General features: G+C 38.7%; 1 protein-coding gene and 1 long non-coding RNA gene across 4 annotated transcripts in view; one reads left to right on the top strand and one right to left on the bottom strand.

The window, feature by feature from the left end:
- The window catches only part of FHIT (fragile histidine triad diadenosine triphosphatase), a 1404433-nt gene extending 1393937 nt beyond the window's left edge, over positions 1–10496 (bottom strand). For all 3 annotated transcript variants that reach the window (XM_057705524.1, XM_057705526.1, XM_057705525.1), the window contains exon 1: positions 10372–10496. The gene's annotated coding sequence lies outside the window, so the exon portion shown is untranslated. The remainder of the gene's footprint in view (positions 1–10371) is intronic.
- Positions 10497–10676: 180 nt separating this feature from the next.
- LOC130835354 (uncharacterized) overlaps positions 10677–19667 on the top strand; it is a 49096-nt gene continuing 40105 nt past the window's right edge. Inside the window, exons 1-2 of the long non-coding RNA XR_009048870.1 lie at positions 10677–10700; positions 16830–16940. This is a non-coding gene — a long non-coding RNA (uncharacterized LOC130835354). The remainder of the gene's footprint in view (positions 10701–16829; positions 16941–19667) is intronic.

The raw sequence follows: 19667 nt of genomic DNA, 5'->3' as shown, positions 1-19667 counted from the left end.
AATGGACAGATCATCCAAACAGAAAATAAATAAAGACACACAAGCTTTAAATGACACATTAGACCATCTCGACTTCATTGATATTTATAGGACATTCTATCCAAAAACGACAGACTACACTTTCTTCTCAAGTGCACACGGAACATTTTCCAGGATAGATCACATCTTGGGTCACAAATCAAACCTCAGCAAATTCAAGAAAATTGAAATCATATCAAGCATCTTCTCAGACCACAACGCCATGAGACTAGATATCAATTACAGGAAAAAAACTGCAAAAAATACAAACACATGGAGGCTAAACAATTCACTATTAAACAACCAAGGAATCACTACAGAAATCAAAGAGGAAATCAAAAAGTATCTAGAAACAAATGACAACGAAAACACAACAACCCAAAACCTATGGGACGCAGCAAAAGCAGTTCTAAGAGGGAAGTTTATAGCAATACAGTCCTACCTTAAGAAACAAGAAAATGATCGAATAAACAACCTAACCTTACACCTCAAACAACTAGAGAAAGAAGAACAAAGAAACCCCAAAGTGAGCAGAAGGAAAGAAATCGTAAAGATCAGAGCAGAAATAAATGAAAAAGAAAGGAAAGAAACCATAAGAAAAATAAATAAAACTAAAAGCTGGTTCTTTGAGAAGATTAACAAAATTGATAAACCATTAGCCAGACTCATCAAGAAAAAAAGGGAGAAGATGCAAATCAACAGAATTAGAAATGAAAAAGGAGAAGTAACAACGGACACCTCAGAAATACAAAACATCATGAGAGACTACTACAAGCAACTATATGCCAATCAATTGGATAACCTGGAAGAAATGGATACATTCTTAGAAAAATACAATCTTCCAAGACTGAACCAGGAAGAAATAGAAACCATGAACAGACCAATCACAAGTACAGAAATTGAGGCAGTGATTAAAAATCTCCCAACACACAAAAGCCCAGGACCAGATGGATTCACAGGCGAATTCTATCAAACATTTCGAGAAGAGTTAACACCTATCCTTCTCAAACTCTTCCAAAATATTGCAGAAGGCGGAGCACTCCCAAACTCATTCTATGAGGCTACCATCACCCTGATACCAAAACCAGGCAAAGATGTCACAAAAAAAGAAAACTACAGACCAATATCACTGATGAATATAGATGCAAAAATCCTCAACAAAATACTAGCTAACAGACTGCAACAGCACATTAAAAAAATCATACACCACGATCAAGTGGGGTTTATCCCTGGGATGCAAGGATTCTTCAATACACGCAAATCAATCAACGTGATACATCATATCAACAAATTGAAGGATAAAAACCATATGATCATTTCAATAGATGCAGAAAAAGCTTTTGACAAAGTTCAACATCCATTTATGATAAAAGCTCTCCAGAAAATGGGCATAGAAGGAAATTACCTCAACATCATAAAAGCCATATATGACAAACCAAAAGCCAACATTGTTCTCAATGGGGAAAAACTGGAAGAATTCCCTCTAAGAACAGGAACAAGACAAGGGTGTCCACTCTCACCACTGTTATTCAACATAGTTTTGGAAGTGTTAGCCACAGCAATCAGAGAAGAAAAAGAAATAAAAGGAATCCAAATTGGAAAAGAAGAAGTAAAATTATCACTCTTTGCAGATGACATGATACTATATATAGAAAACCCTAAAGACTCTACCAGAAAACTGCTAGCACTCACTGATGAGTTTAGTAAAGTAGCAGGATACAAAATTAATGCACAGAAATCTCTTGCATTCCTATACACTAACAACGGAAGAGCAGAAAGAGAAATTAAGGAAACTCTCCCATTCACCATTGCAACCAAAAGAATAAAATACCTAGGAATAAACCTGCCTAAGGAGGCAAAAGATCTGTATGCAGAAAACTTTAAGACATTGATGAAAGAAATCAAAGATGACATAAACAGATGGAGGGATATACCATGTTCCTGGATTGGAAGAATCAACATCGTGAAAATGACTGTACTACCCAAAGCAATTTACAGATTTAATGCAATCCCGATCAGATTACCAATGGCATTTTTCACAGAACTAGAGCAAGAAATCTTACGATTTGTATGGAAACGCAAAAGACCCCGAATAGCCAAAGCAATCTTGAGAAGGAAAAATGGAGTTGGTGGAATCAGGCTTCCTGACTTCAAACTATACTACAAGGCCATAGTGATCAAGACAGTATGGTACTGGCACAAAAATAGAAAGGAAGATCAATGGAACAGAATAGAGAACTCAGAAGTAAGCCCAAACACATATGGGCACCTTATCTTTGACAAAGGAGGCACGAGTATACAATGGAAAAAAGACAGCCTCTTCAATAAGTGGTGCTGGGAAAATTGGACAGCAACATGTAAAAGAATGAAATTAGAACACTTCCTAACACCATACACAAAAATAAACTCCAAATGGATTAAAGACCTACATATAAGGCCAAACACTATCAAACTCCTAGAGGAAAACATAGGCAGAACACTCTTTGACATACATCAAAGCAACATCCTTTTTGACCCACCTCCTAGAATCATGGAAATAAAATCAAGAATAAACGAATGGGACCTCATGAAACTTAAAAGCTTTTGCACAGCAAAAGAAACCATAAACAAGACTAAAAGGCAACCCTCAGAATGGGAAAAAATAATTGCCTATGAAACAACGGACAAAGGATTAACCTCCAAAATATACAAGCAGCTCATGCAGCTTCATACCAAAAAAGCAAATAACCCAATCCACAAATGGGCAGAAGACCTAAATAGACATTTCTCCAAAGAAGACATACAGATGGCCAACAAACACATGAAAAGATGCTCAACATCACTCATCATCAGAGAAATGCAAGTCAAAGCCACAATGAGGTATCACCTCACACCAATCAGAATGGCCATCATCACAAAGTCTGGAAACAACAAATGTTGGAGAGGGTGTGGAGAAAAGGGAACTCTCCTGCACTGTTGGTGGGACTGTAAGTTGGTACAGCCACTATGGAAAACAATTTGGAGGTTCCTTAAAAAACTACAAATAGAACTACCATATGATCCAGTAATCCCACTCCTGGGCATATACCCAAAGAAAACCATAATCCCAAAAGAAACTTGTACCATAATGTTTATTGCAGCACTCTTTACAATAGCCAGGACATGGAAGCAACCTAAATGCCCATCAACAAATGAATGGATACAGAAGATGTGGCATATATATACAATGGAATATTACTCAGCTATAAAAAGGGATGAGATGGAGCTATATGTAATGAGGTGGATAGAACTACAATCTGTCATACAGAGTGAAGTAAGTCAGAAAGAGAAAGACAAATATTGTATGCTAACTCACATATATGGAATCTAAAAATGGTACTGATGAACTCAGTGACAAGAACAGGGAAGCAGATACAGGGAATGGACTGGAGAACTCGAGGTATGGGAGGGGGCGGGGGGTGAAGGGGAAACTGAGAAGAAGCGGGAGAGTAGTACAGACATATATATACTACCAACTGTAAAATAGTCAGTGGGAAGTTGTTGTATAACAAAGGGAGTCCAACTGGAGGATGGAAGATGCCTTAGAGGACTGGGGCAGGGAGGGTGGGGGGGAATCGAGGGGGGGGCGTCAAGGAAGGGAGGGAATATGGGGATATGTGTATAAAAACAGTTGATTGAACCTGGTGTACCCCCCAAAAAAATAAAATAAAATAATAATAAAAAAAAAAAAAAAAACAATAGAAAAGATCAATGAAACTGAGAGCTGATTCTTTGAAAAGATAAACAAAATTGATAAACCTTTAGCCAGACTCGTCAAGACAAAAAGAGAGAGGGCTCAACTAAAATCAGTTACAGCCAACACCACAGAAATACAAAGGATAAGAGATTGCTATGAGCAATTATACACTAATAAAATGGGTAACTAGAAGAAATGGATAAATTCCTAGAAAAATATAATCTCCCAAGACCAAACCAGGGAAAAATAGAAAATATGAAAACAGCAAATAATTGAATCAGTAATTTAAAAAAAAAACCACTACCAACAAACAAAATTTCAAGACCAGATAGCTTTAAAGTTGAATTCTACCAAACATTTAAAGAAGAGTTAACACCTAACCTTCTCAAACTATTCCAAGATTGAAGAGGATGGAATACTTCTGAACTTGTTCTATAAGGCCAGCATCACCCTGATACCAAAATCAGACAAAGAAATCATGAAAGAAAGAAAAAGAAAGAAAGAAAGGAAGGAAGGAAGGAAGGAAGGAAGAAAGAAAGGAAGGAAGGAAGAAAGAAAGAAAAAGAGAAGGAAGAAAACTACAGTCCAATACCACTGACGAACACAGATGCAAAAATTCTCAACAAAATATTAAAAAATTGAATTGAATAATATGACAAAAGGATCATACGCTATGATCAAGAGGGGTTTTTCCCAGCGATGCAAGGGTAGTTTAACATTCACAATTCAATCGGTGTGATACACCATATTAATAAATTGAAGAATAAAAGTCATATGATTATCACAAGCTTGTGAAAAACTTTTTGACAAAATTCAACATCCATTTACGGCCAAAACTCTCAACAAAATGAGAATAGAGGGAACATACCTCAAAATAATAAAGGCCATATATGACAAGCCTACAGCCAACATCATACTCAATGGTGAAAAGCTGAAAGCATTTCCTCTAAAATCAGGAACATGACAAAGATACCCACTCTCACCAGTTTCATTCAAGAAATTATTGGAAGTCCTACCCACAACAATAAGACAATATGAATAAATAAATAAATAAATAGGTACATACATACATACATACATACATAAAAGGAATCTAATTTGGAAAGCAATAAATAAAACTGCAGATTTCATTATATATATATTTATGTATATAAAATATACATAATAGCTAATTATATATATGTGTATATGTATATATACATTTTGGTAGGCTCTTTAGGAATATATTCCTAAATACAATATATATATTCTAACTTTCAGCAAGGCCTGAGAATCTCTAGTTGGAGAGCAATACAAACAGATTAAAATTAGGTAAAAAAGGAGGCACTATAATTGGGCTAAATAAATTTATAAGACAAGGCAAGGTGCCTCAAATTCCTGTCAATCAGACATAAGACGGTACTTTAAGGATCCCAGACTTTTTCCTTCAAATTTAGAGAGACTCAATTGCTGGGAAAAACATATCTATTTGCCCATAATGCTCAAATTTTTACAAAGGATTGAAGAAGTTCAGCACTTCACATGTGAGACAGAAGCAAAAACAGTAAAATTAAAGATAATATATTCCACCTAGTATTCAAAACATGATAAACAAGGAAATGTGGAGCAGGGTGCATAATATTGTGATTTTTACTAATAACCATAAGAGTAAAATCAAACCTACCATTTATTGAGTGCCAACTATTGTATTAGGCACAATAACCCTTTCCAGGGGTGACCTCACTGAAAATTTAAAACATGATTAAAGCAATAGAAATTATTACCCCCATTTCACAAATAAGGAAGTTGAGGCTCAAAGAGTTTAGGTCACTTTCCTCAGAGTCACATCGCAAATAAGTGATAAAACTAAGATTAGAATCCTGGTCTTCTGCTCTCTAGAGTCCATTCTCTTAATCACCATCTTCTCTCATCTAGAACACTGAAGAGTCTCCTAAAATACTTGCTACTCAAAGTATAGTCCATGTACCAGCAGCATTAGCCTGATAGAAACATTGAATCTCTGGCCAATTCCAGATCTGCTGAATCAGACTCCACATTATAAGATCAGCAGGAGATTCAGATGCACATTAAAGTTAAGGAAACGCACGCCTACCTCGTTTTCCCACATCCAACTATTACCTCTCACAAATTCATCATCCATACTGAATCCAAACTCTTTAAAAAATCCAATAATTTTATTTCTCCACTTAAGACTTTTAAATGGTTTCACATATACCCTTGGAATACAATCCAAAATTCTTTTACAATACAGGTAAGTGGATTCTGCATAACATCACCCATGCCTGCCTCTGCAGCCTCATCTGTCCCACCTCCCCCATTCAATGATTTGTACACCCCAAGCACAAAGACTTTTCTGCTCATCAAATCCCAACACACTCTATCTTCCTTCCTTTTTTCCTTCAAGCTCTTCCCTGCTTAGAATATACCACCACCCACCACCATGACCACCTCCACGTCAGCCACATTCAACGCTGTATCTCCAACGCATAACACTGCGGTGCCTGGCACAGAGCTAGGAACAGGATAAATGTGCTCAATAAATACATGCTTAAGACAACTCAACTGCGGGCCTCAACTGTTTGCTTCATTCATCTGCTCTTTGCCCTTGCTATGATCTTCATTTTGTTTCTCCTTCCCTGTCCCCTGTATCACCCCTTTTCTGTAACTCACCTCTCTATCAGTAACCTCGTGGCTATTGAAGTTGTCAGCTTTAGAAAGAAGCACTGCCATGTCCACGTGGCCATTGCCCTGGATTATTCACCAGCTGGATGACAACTGCTTCACTTTAACCCTGAGGCTCCTGGGATAGGCCCAGTCCTTTCTAGAAGCGGACAGAAAGCCCCACTGACAGAAGTCAGCCGCTTTTCAACCCAAGATTCAATATATAGATGAAACCAGAGATCAGGGACCTCTCAGCAGGCAATGCAGAGCCAAAAGCTTCACTATCTCTCTGCTTACACAAGAGAGTTTCACTGAGCTGACAAGATAGATTATCAAGAGTTTTGGTTAACTTCTTAGTTTATATGTGATGGCCAAGCTTGCTACTCTAAGAAAACAAATGACAGATCCTTTTATAAAACTGATATCTGCCTCTAGTTTAAATCTTGAATAAATATATTTTCATATGCAAGTTTACATTAATAACGAAAAAAATGAGATCTATTCATCTATTGAATGCAAGCTATTGAGCACCTGACAACATGCTCAAAGCTTTAAACACACTATGTTATTTAATCTTTATCATCACTTTATGAGGTAGAATGCTTATTATCCCTGCTTTATAGAAGAGGAAGCCTAGGGCTTAGTAACATGCCTAAGAGGTAGGGCTGGGATTTGAATCATAGGCCTTCACACTACCACTCTCTACTGCTTCTCTGTGTTTTGCTATTTGGCTCACTTTCTCATCTTAGAAGTCACAGACCTGGACATTCCCAAGGAATCAGTGCCTCACACGATGACCTCAAAGGATGAGATTTTTTTTCTGCAATGTAGACATTGAAAGTAACCTGCTACAGCTTATATTTCAAAGCTACATTTCCACATTAAAAGAGAAAACTGAGATTCAGGGGGGAAATGTGGGACAAGAGCTCAAAGGTGCTTATGAATGCAATTCCACAAATATTTTTGCAGTGTCTACTAGCAGTCAGGAAATGTGCTGGAAGCTGACTGATTAGACTGTCATTTAGAAGAGTGCTGGTGGGACAGGGATGATGAGGAGAACATCTCCCATAGTGACTGTCTCAGAAATGTTTAGCCCGTAACTTATAAACCTGTTACTTTATTATCTAATTATGCAGAAATCATCTTTCACACACAGAAGTGAGAGTTATCTGATTTGTTATCTATGAATACATAATTGAAAGGGCTAATGTGTCTTCTAAAATGAAAGTTTTATGTAATTCAAACAACTCATATGTTCATTTATGATACCCTATATGAGAGGGTTAGATTTTAACGTATGTGAACACAAACACATCAGATTTTGTTATCGTGTCTGATAGGACAAAAGAAAAAAGAGTATTAGCCAAAACAAGACTAATTCCCAAAATACAAATGGAACATACTGAAGCTGCATGTGCATGAAAAGAAAGGGACACAGAAACATTTCCTAAAGCATTCCACCAAACATTTGCAGGAATAAGGCAAAGACAAGGATACTAAGGAAAAGAAAGCATAAGCCTAAAAGGTCACATACAGGACTATGAGGCCTCCAGAACTCTGTCTCCATGCAGAAACAGAACACTTCTGGCACAAGGGCATAAGATGAAGACGTGAATCATGTTGTACCTCACTCCCCTAATTCTTAAAATGAAGAAATTAGATTAAATGATTTATAAGGTCCTTCTAGCCCTAACCCATTGGCTACTTTTCATCCATGAGGCCCTGTACCTAAAGAGAGATGAGCATATAAAGATGCTCAAAAAAAATTTGTTGAATTAATGAAATATTACAATCTTACCAATAAGAAAAGAGACTTTACAACAACTGGTCCTGGTCTGTGGCCTAGAGAGAACAAATTAGGAGAGAAACCATTATCTAAACAGCTTCACATCTGGTGTTACTGTTGGTTGACTGCTGGTAGAATGAAAATAACCCCAGACTTGGAAACAAGATGTTTGGGTCTAGTCTCATCTCTGACATAAACCAACTGTGTGACCTTGGGCAAACTGCTTTACCACCTGGGCAGGTTTCCTCATCTCTAAAATAAAGGTATTATAAAACTATATATAGCTAGCATTTGTGGAATGTTTTACTATATGCCAGGAACTGTTCCAAGATCTTCGCCTTAGACTTAAATGAGCTCAAAGGTTTTTGCAGAGCTACCATTTAGTGTCTAACAGCAGAGGCAACATGGAATAATGGAAAGATTCCAAATTCCATACTCTGAAAGGCTGGGCTCCCTCTATGTGTGTAAGGTATAATCGTTTCCTAAGCAGAGACTGTCAAGCAGACTGGGTCACAATCTCGGTGCTTCTATTCACTAGCTGAGTTAACTTAGACACGTTGCTTAATTTTCCCAGCCTTAATTTTCTGATATGGAAAATGCATATGAGAATGGCTATCTCTCATACAGCTCTTTACAAGACTGAACTATAATAACTGAATGTAATATCTATTTGTAAATTATTACTAGGTGTGTGACCACAGAAAATCATCTTCTCAAGTTCTTTCTTCATCTACAAATGGGAGATATAGTATTATTAAAAGAGATTGTGTGAACATTTCAAGAGTGTTAGCAGTCACTGTTTAAAAGCATGCATAATCCCTATCTAATATACTTAGAAAAGCATATGTAATAATCCCCTACGTAGTACTTGGAAGAGCGTAAACAAGCAACGACAACAACAAAAACACATTTTTACTAAACATCTCACTAGACCCGGCTCGCAACGGGTGGACGCAGGGCTAGCGGTCAACGCAGGGACACATGGAAGTCGTAGTTCCAAGTCAACGGGCTGCTACACAGAACTGGGGGAAGTGAGACTCCATCTCCCAGGAGGCACCTGACCATGACAAGCGGCACGCTGGAAGATGGAGTACCAACCCTCCGCGAAACAAGAGGCCGCACTACAATTCCCAGAAGCCTCCGCCGCCCGGACGTCGGTGGTAAGATGGTGCCAGAAAGTGGAGGGTTCAGGTACACCACCTTAATAGGTGCGAGTCGGAGCGGTTCTCTGTAGTCCCGGACCCAGCAGGTGTCAGAGCCTTTCTAAAACGACAACTGGCCGTATTTTGTGCTGATCCCAAGCACATTTCTGAGAAATCCCCAATAATAAAGCAGCAAGTTTGCAAGTGGCAAACTTTCTCAAGCAAGAACTTATTTAGATCGCAGCTCCTGGCAGCTCCTCGGGCCGGCTTGGGCAGGGCGCGTTAAGCTCTTTTTTCCCAGACAAGCACTGTGAGTGGCTGGTCATACAGCAGAGGCAGAATTTGATCCTAGAAAGGAGGCTGCAAATCCAGCTCCAGCTCCACTAACCGGCCTTTTGCCCCCGCGTGAACATAGCTTAAAAACCTTCGCATGTTTTCATACAAAAACTACAATAAACCATAAAATAGATGTAAAGGAGTCCAACAGCGTACTGACTTTTCTCACCATAATGAATTATTTTGTATGTCTTTTAAATACCAAATGTAAAATTCTCTACCCAAATATTGCCTTCCCTGGGTCCTGCTTGGCTCCTCTCCTGGACACGTGTTCAAACCCTCCGACCTCCCCCTTGGGGAACCCAGAGCGGGATGTTTAACACAGATCTGTTGGGGCAGAGTCCTGCTACTTGACAAGGAAACTGAAAACCATCCCAAAGCGGCCAGTGCCAGCTACACACCAGGGCTGGGAGCCGGGGAGCCCCTGGAGCCGCTGGCGTGGCCCTGTGCCTCAGTTTACCCACTTATAAAATGCAGCGGATGAGGGGCGGGTTAGGGTTGGGGCCGGTGCTCAGGAACAGGGCGTGGGAAGGTTCGGTAAGGTGGGCGGGTTTTCCTGACAGACCCCCCCCCCCACTACATCCCAACTAGCTGCGTGGACCCAGTCAGTCACCGCCCCACTGGGCCGCCGGAGTAATGACCAGACGCGCGTGGAAACCCGAACCTGCGCCACAGAAACACTGTTCGCCTTGGGCTTAGCCCCCCGCCCCTACCTTCCGAGATCTTGGCAGCTGGGAAGAGAAAGGCAGAGGGAGGGAGCGCGGGGCAGGAGCAGCGCCTGGGCGTGTGCCCACGGGGGTGGCTGCCTGAGGGACCCGAGAGCATAGGGCAAAAACTCCCGGACTGGACGGAGCGGAGCAGGGACTACAACTCCCAGACGGTCCCGCGCCAGGGAAGGGACCCAAGATGGCTACTCGTCTGGGACTGGCGCGCGGGCCAATAAGCGCAGAGCACGCTCTTACATCGGACCAATCAGAAGCCACAGTGACAAAATCCCCGTTTAGGGGCGGGAAACATTGTCGCTCTCTGGAGAGAAGCTAAGGTGAGAATGCCCTCAGAAAGGGATTTCGTCATAATTCACAGAGTCTTAGTTTTTTACCAAATATAAAAAGGGACATGATTGTTTAGGCTGTGCTGCACTTTTGCTTCCTTCTTTCCTCCCAAACGCGCTCAACTTCCCCACCCCTCGCTATTCCTGTCTGGATTTCCTTTCACTTCGTCTCCTCACCCTGGATCTTTCTTGATTCCTAAAGTGTTCCTTTCTTTTGTTTCTCTCAGAACGCGGGCTCGCAGGCCTTACTTGCACTCCGCCTTTCCTGCCAGCCTAACTAAAATTATACCACAGATTCCCCTGTCCATTCCTTACTTCTTTTTTGTGTGTTATTTTTCTCCTTAGCTATTGTCATTAACTAAGCATTGTATATAATTTATCTTTTTTATCATCTTGCCCCTTAGGATGAAAGATCTGTTGTAGATATGGAGCTTTTTCCTGGTCAATGCAGTGTTTCTAGCACCTAGAAGTAGAAATAGCTATAATATATATAGTATAATATTTCATATTACAAATTTATAATTTAAATTTATATATTACATATAATCCGTATATTTATATACTATAAAATTTCTATTATGATATTTTAATATATATACACACACATACTATATGTGTTACATATAGTGTGCATATATATATATATATATATATATATAGTAGGCACTCAAAAATATATTTTGAGTAATTAAATGAATTATTCTGTATTCTCCCTTTCTTTGGTGCAGGTCAGTTAAATTAATCTCTGACCACCATGGGGCCCTTGTGCTTGCTCCCTTTTTAAATTCAAAATCATTCAGTATATTCTGTGCCCAATGCCATGTAGGTGCTGGAGGAATTGAATCATTCTCAGTTCGTAACTTCAAGAGGCTCCTGGTCTAGGAGGATGAGAAACAAATGTAATTTTGCAATAAATGCAATTGAAAATTGCAGAACAGCTAAATAATTTTCACAAAAGTGTGCAGCTCATAAACAGGGACTGGACTCCCGGCCTTCAGACTCTTGATACTCCACCATGCTGCTTCTTATACCTACCTCTCTTTCTCAAGATTGCCTCCTTCCCTTTCCTTTCCTCTCAATCCTAGAGCCAAGGAAAATGGGATATTTGCCAGTCATCTTTCACATTTCAAAAGGAGAAACAGCGCAATTGCACTTAGACAAACACTTAGATATGTCCCTACTTTCCCTGACACCATTTCCTTTTTTTTTCTCCCTCTCACTTTTTTCTTTGGCCTGCTTCATTACATGCAGGTGATTACACCAAGTCTTAGATCTCACATCCTTTCTGATGTTTGAACCGCACAGAGAGTGGCGAGGTGTCCTACAAAATGTCCTGGTGTGAAATACTGATGTCTTAGGAAGCCTGACTCAGAGAATGTCACAATGGATAACGGTCAGTGTACAGATCATCACACAGACACTGTGGCCACATAAAATAATAGAGAATTGTGAATAACTAGGTGAAATTGAAAACAATTACAGTTAAAACAGCAGCAATGTGATCTACGTGTGTACAGACTAATTTCGTGCATAGGGATTAAAACCCCAGTTCAGGCTTCCTACCCTAATCTTCTGTTAATTTGGGGTTGTTTCCTCTATTACAGCAGTTCTCTTTAGCTTTTATGAGCACAGACTCAGCTCAGCAGTCCCAGCTTTTCTCAGGCTGATTGGCATGAGAGATTTCAACACAAATGTCAGCAGCCAAACGAAACATGGAAGAAATCACTGAACCATATGAAAATGGAAAGCTCAACAAAGATTCTTCTCCTAAGAAAGTATCAGCCTATAATCATTACATCTTCTACTTAGCAATCAAAAGATAAATGTCATGAACATACTTAGGATCTAAACAGTGGCATCTAATGATTATCAAACCATTGTCAGGCAACCTAGTATGAACATATACATATTCAGCTGTGGTGATGCTGTCTGCTAGATGTGACCTTCAGCAATACATACATTCACAAAGAGTTTTAAGATATGGCACTTGCCTTGGACCCAGGACATCCAAGTGCCAAGATAATCAGTGGGGAGATAACAGTCTGATCTGCAGCTTCATTACTAATCATCTGCAGATGGCATCTTAGTTTCTTAGTTCTCGCACAAGTGTTGAGACAAGTATTCAAGTGCAAGTAGTTTATTTAGGAGGTAATTGCAGGAAACACCAGTGGGACAATAGGAAAGTGAAATGGGGAAGGGAGGACAGACAAAGAAGTTACACCATCAAGCATGTTACTGCTCGGGGTGACCAGAGCTTAATCTTCCTGGGGAACTCTAGGAAATAATGTGGAACCCATGCCTTAGACTGAGCTATCCCATCAAAGGGACAAAAGAACTGAGTTGCTTAAACACCATCTCCCGTTAGTCAATGATTGGGGGCTGTTTTCAGGGGCTGTTAAGTTCCTGACTCTTCCGTCATACTGTATGAAAGGGCAGAGTTGCTCAGTGGCCTGAGGAAGCCAGAGAGACAGGTGCTGCCATGCACTGCTGGGGCACCAGTAGTTTCTGCTACAGGTGGCTTTGGTTCACCACAAGCTTTTATCACTGAGACTAGCAGAATAAGAATAATTCAAAATTAAATAAACACATACAAAAAGAACCAACCAAATGAACAAAAAAACCAGACAGCCTACCACCTTGTATACCTCATCATGTGAACAATTAAAATAGACAGTACTTTCCAAATCCTAAGACAAACCAAACAAAAACTACAATAACAGAAACCTCTTTTACACCTGAAACTCTTTGGGGACTTAAGGAGAAGCTTCAGAGGGACTGGGGTTTAGTAGAGAGGGGAGGAAGGAGATCAAGAAAAGGGGGAAAAGGAAATTAAAGAAATATTGCTGGAGAAAATGTGTTGTTCCTTTCACGGTATTGAAGAAACATAAGTAAAGATTTTTGAGAAATTAGCATTAAGTGCATAGACTATGTCTTTAGGCCTAAATAAGTTTTTTCCCAGTTTTATTGAGATATAATTGATATATATCACTGTGTAAGTTGAAGGATTACAGCATAATGATTTGACTTATATATATTGTGAAATGATTACCAGGATACGTTCAGCTACCATTCATCTTCTTATATAGAAAAAATAGAAAGGAAAGAAAGGAGAAAAAGAAAAAAAAATCCTTGTGTTGAGAACTCTTTAAGATTTACTTTCTTAACAACTTTGCTATATATCATACAGCAGTGTTAGCTGTAGTCATGTTCTGCATTACATATCTAGTACTAATTTATCTTGTAACTGAAAGTTTGTACCCTTTGACCACCTTCCTCCAGTTCCCCCTCCCAACCCCCTACCTCTGGTGACTACAAATTTTGATCTTTTTCTGTGAATTTGGAGTGGGGTTTTGGTGGGGGGGTTGTTTTTTGTTTTAAGATTCCAAGTGTAAGTGAGATCATACAGTTTTGGTTGTTTTGTTGTTATTGTTTTTGTTTTGTTTCATTTTTTAATTCATTTGGCTGCACTGAGTCTTAGTTGTGGCATGTGAGATCTAGCTCCCTGACCAGAGATCAAACCCGGGCCCCCTGCATTGGCAGCGCGGAGTCTTAGCCACTGGACCACCAGAGAAGTCCCAGAGATCATAGAGTTTTGTCTTTCTCTGCATGACATTTTACTTAGCCTACTGTCCTTAAGATCCAGCCATGTTGTCACAAATGGCAGGAGTTCCTTGTTTTTTTATGACTGATAATATTCCAGTACACACACACGTACACACACACACATACTTATATATGTATAACAGCTTCTTTATCCATTCCTCCACTGATGGACACTTAGGTTGTTTCCATGTCTTACCTATTGTAAATAATGCTGCTATGGACATGGGAATGCATATATCTTTTTGAGTTAGTGTTTTCATTTCCTTTGGATATATTCCCAGAAGTGGAATTGCTGGATCATATGGTAGTTCAATTTTTAATTTTTTGAGGATCCTCCATACTGTTTTCCATATGGCTGTACCAGTTTACAGCCCCACCAACAGTGCACAAGGATTCTCTCATCACATCCTCGCCAGCATTTGTTATCTCTTGTCTTTTTGTTGATGGCCATTCTAACAGGTGTAAGGTTGTGGTTGTGATTTGCATTTCCCTAATGACTAATGATGTTGAGCATCTATTCATGTACCTGTTGCCCTTTCGTGTACCTTCTTTGGAGAAATTTGGAGACAGTTTTGTGAAAGACTTCTGTGGGTTGTGGTATAATAGCACTTCTTCATAGCAAGTAGCTTTACTTGAAATTACAGTCCCTATTTATTTGTCTTGCTATTTATCATCTGTCACCTCCAAATAGAATGTAAGCCTCTGAAGGCAAGAACTTTCTTTTTGTCTTATTCAGTAGTAGGCACTCAATAAATATGTGGTAAAAGAATGACTGTGTTATGGTCACAAAAGCAAACAGGGTAAATAGTTGAAGAGCCGGACATTTGTACCACTCATTGCATTCAGATAAGCCGTAAAGTAAAGAGACAAGAGTAACCCCACAATAACCTTTCATTATCACAAAGCTTAGGACCGTTCTGATGTATAAAAAGCCTGGTCGTCACATAGTCTTCTGCTTTATTCAAACACTTCCAACAGCTCACAGGCCCTACAAAGAAATCTTTACCATGGAAACAGAATTTCAAAATTGGAAAGGCCTAGAGGTCAAAGAGTTGCACCCTCTACATAATTCATCTCAGCCATGTATTACAGGTTATAATCCAGACTTTTGGACAAGAATCTTGGGGGGTAATTTAATTGGAAGAAAATCGTATCTAATATGAAAATACCATACTAGAATAAAGAAAAAGGATGTGTTGCTTTTGTAATACAGATTATAAAAAAGTTGGGAGACTCAGCTATACCCAAATCTTCCTGCCTCCTTCACAAATTTCTTACCCCATGCTCATTCAGCTTTTTGGCTTCTATTGGAGAATTCTGATTGTTAGTAAGAGCCATCTCATGATGGGCTGAAAATTCTCTTAAGTTTTTCCCTTATCACTTTTTTAATTCTCTCATCTTATTTTTCCTTTTGTTGTTCTGTGTTAAATATATTCCTTGGACAGATTTGTTCATCAGATATTTAGAGACCAGTCTATTCCCTATAGTTAGTGAACATATGCATGCTGTCTCCTTTTAACTATGCCTCATAAATAATCACACTTAATCCTTCTTACTGCCATCTTTTGCAATCATCTTCCAGTTACCTAGAACATAAGGTGCATAAAACTAAGCTCAGTGTCCAAGCTGTGATCTCACTAGGGTGGCTCAGAGATAAGCTATGATTTTTCATCACTCTCCTTCAAGACATTATGCCTCTAAACATTGCCCTGGTTTCACTGCAGCTTTAAAGGCATTTCTTCATTCTAAAGGATAAAACACAGAAAAAACATTTCCAAAAAATTAAAAAGTATATTTCCTTAGTAGAGAATTTACTTCAGAATGGTATGCAAGTTCAATTCAGCTTAGTTTTTCATGGATTGAGGGTTACTCTGGGCCAGTCACTGTGCTAGGGACAGGAATCACCAATGAATCAGACACAGTCCCTGGTATTGTACTGTCATGGAAGCCATAAACACATGAACAGGTGAGCAAATCAATGTGATGCCATAGACATCAGTATCAGAATTAGTCAATCCTGCTACCCTCAGTGGAGGAGAAAGTGGGTTCTAGGCAGAGGCAGAAGCAGCACATGGCAAGTACCAGAGCTCAGGCAGAGTAGATTCACCAGTCCCCAACCTAGAGTGGAGGTAGGGCAGTGGTGAAAGACGCTGGAGTGTCCCAAGGGTCAGCCTATGAGGGTTTGGTAGGCATCCTTCTTAATTTACCATAAGAGCATCTAAGAGCCTTGTAACTATCAAATGAATAGCTTAACTTGGAGGCAAAAGAAAAATGCATTCAACAAATACTTATTGAGCACCTTCTGTATGTTAGGCATTGTTCAATGTGCTAGGGATGCAGCAGTAATAAGTCATAAAAATTCCTACCCTCGTGGAACTTCTAGTAGAAAAAATAGACTAGAAACTAATACACAAATTTGTATTAGTTTCCGTATACCATAGGTGTTGATTTTTTAAAATGCTATAAAAAATAAGCAGAGTAGGACTAAATAATGATGGATGGTCTTCTCTTGGATAGGGTGATCAGGAAATCCTCTTTGAAGAGGAGTCACTTGAACAAAGATCTCAATGAAGTGAAAAGGCCAACCATGAGGAAGTCTATGGAAGAACGTTCCAGACAAAGGAAACAGTAAGTGCAAAGGCCTTAAATAGGAACAAGCTTGGCATGGTGGAAGAAGAGCAGGGAGGCCCATGTGGCTGGAGAAAAATGAATGAGAGTCATGGGAGATGAGATCAAAGGTTAGAAGAGGCCAGACCATGTAGGCCATGGTAAGGTCTTAAGGGAAAATGTTAAACTATTCCATAAATGTATTTGCCAGACAATATATATGGTATGATCTATTTGTGTACAGAAAAGGATTGTGTGTTGCACACATAATTATCAAGGTCCATAATCCCTCATCCAAAATTTTGGGAACAGGTCAATTTTGGAAATTAACCATTTTTTGGTGTTTAGAAAGGTAATATATGCTTATACCGTCTAGTGTTTAACATTCCTGGAGCAGTCTTGGGACAGCACCCTGTCATCAAACATTAATATTTCTGCAACAAAACATATACAGAATAAACAAACACTGAAAATACCCCCATATCAGGTCAGCCTTTTGGCTTTCATGTAAGTGCAAAGGCCTTTTTGGCTTTCAGAATTGCAGATAAGAGATTGTGGATTTGTACTTGTACTTGTGTAGAAAACTTTTGGGAGGATCCCAAATGATTGTGAACAATGGTTGGAGCAATGAGATGGGACTGGTGGCATAAGTGTCTTTTATTCTACTTTATATTGTTTTTGACTTCTGAACTTTTTTTTTTAACCTTATATTAGTTATATCATTGAAGTAACATTTAGTTTAAATTAAAAAATAAAATGTGACGCTAATGTTTTTATTCATGTAGTCTTTGGGTAGTCAACAATATGGATGGCATTAAGGAACAATATTTTAAACAAAAAAATAAGAAAATATTTTGAGTATGCATTACAAAATTGCTCTTAAATTTGAGTGTTTTAGTCATGACATTCAACTTTTATTGTATCCTCTGTATGCTTTTCAGATGATCACCTTTTAAATATGTTTGTGGACTGGAGAGAGTCATAGTATCCAGATGATTTTGTAGTGAGTAGGAAAATTCTAAAATTCCATATGAAATGTATTTTTAAAACTTATGGTAAATCGCATTTCCTCATGTTTCAAGAAGTTTGTTCTGTTTTCTTATAGAACATGGTCCATTCTCAAGACTTGTGGTTGTTTCTGTTATGTTTTTAAGCAAATCTTTGGGGGTTTTGTCTGTTTTGATAACAGGATGTCATGCTTGTGATAAATACTTGCCTGAAAGAGATTTATAATGTACAAGCCCCTAAAATATTTAGACATTTTAAAATTGCAATTTGCAACCTCCTGATTTCCTACCACTCTCCCCCAACAAAAATTCAGAGACATGTATTTAACAGACGCCGTGTTTCATGGTGAATGTTATTGGCTGTGTGGCTGAAAACTGTAATTAGCCATGCCTCACTGATTCATACATGAGGTTTATTATCCCACCGGAATGTTAATGAACATGAATACAAAATACTCTGGGAGATTTTCTTTTTATCTTCGTAAAGTACGTATGGTAAGGGGAAAAATCATTTTAAATGATTAAAGAAAAAAATACTTGGTGTGTATAGCTAGATCCTTGATTTTTTTTTTGAATAGTAAATAAGACTGTAATTTATTGGATCCTCTTTTTTATGAAGCACACAGTGACTTTACATACGTTAATTAATAAAGCTTCAGGACCACTACCGTGTAAATGTTGACAAAACCCAGGAGTCCTGACTTTTCTGACCTTTGCTCTAGTTGCCAAATGAGACACTAGCTGACTAAGATGCTTCTACATCTTTGAAAACAGAATGTCCATGAAACCGACATTCAGAGTTCAGGTGTCATTTATGAGTAGCGTTCTCTTATGAACCTAGTGGAAAATAAAAGTAATTTAGAGAAAATGATATTTCAGCACTGCCTTAATCTAGGAAGGATTTTCTTCTTGAGAAAATTAAACCAAACACAAACTGGAAGTATGACTTAACTGGGCCTGCTTCTGCATTTAGGGTCACCAAAGCATACTGTAAATGGAAATCAGATTGCTTTAGAATCCAAGAACAAACTCTACTTTTGACCTTTAGAAAGCTCATGATGTATATGCCCACAAAATAAACAAAATAATTTCAAAGTAAATTCGTTGAGTGCACCTGACCTTTGAAACAGAGCAGATGATGTTAATCAGATTTGTACAACTTTAATCTAGCTCAGCCTCCATCTCTCCATGTAGTTTTTAAATATCATATAGAAGAGTCTCACAAAAGGGAATCTTTCAAATCAGAATAGATTTAGAAATGGAACAGGACGTATGACCTTGCTTCAAACAATGAAATATAACTCAGACGTGTAAGCAAGTGAGCATTACAATCATAAACCAATATACTGTGCTCTTGAGGAAAAGTGACTTTTTAAAAATATTAACCTAAGCACATTGTAGGCAGCTTCTCAATGTTACAATAAAATATGGCTTGAGTCTTGATAATGTATAAAGTACCTTTTGGAAACTTTGAGTTGAAAATGGCCTGCATATTATAAAAAGGTGTTCCATCTGATTACTGTATCTGTTTTTGGTCAGCCATAGGACTTCGGCATTTTGGACTTCAAATGTTTGAGCCATGGCCTTTCTAGAATAGCCTGTTAAGTAACTTGGAAGATGTATGCCTGTCTTCCCAGGATTGCCTCCTTTGGGTAACCAACCGTGACCTTGTAACACAGTAATCCTTCTCCATCCAAGTGGCTCTGATGGGGCTAACCACATTTACTCCTGCCCAAAGGGG

The sequence above is a fragment of the Hippopotamus amphibius genome, chromosome 13 (genome assembly GCF_030028045.1).
Source record: "Hippopotamus amphibius kiboko isolate mHipAmp2 chromosome 13, mHipAmp2.hap2, whole genome shotgun sequence".
Classification (NCBI taxonomy): domain Eukaryota; kingdom Metazoa; phylum Chordata; class Mammalia; order Artiodactyla; family Hippopotamidae; genus Hippopotamus; species Hippopotamus amphibius.
Note: the sequence above shows the minus strand (reverse complement) of the source record. Positions and strands in the feature narration are given on the sequence as shown.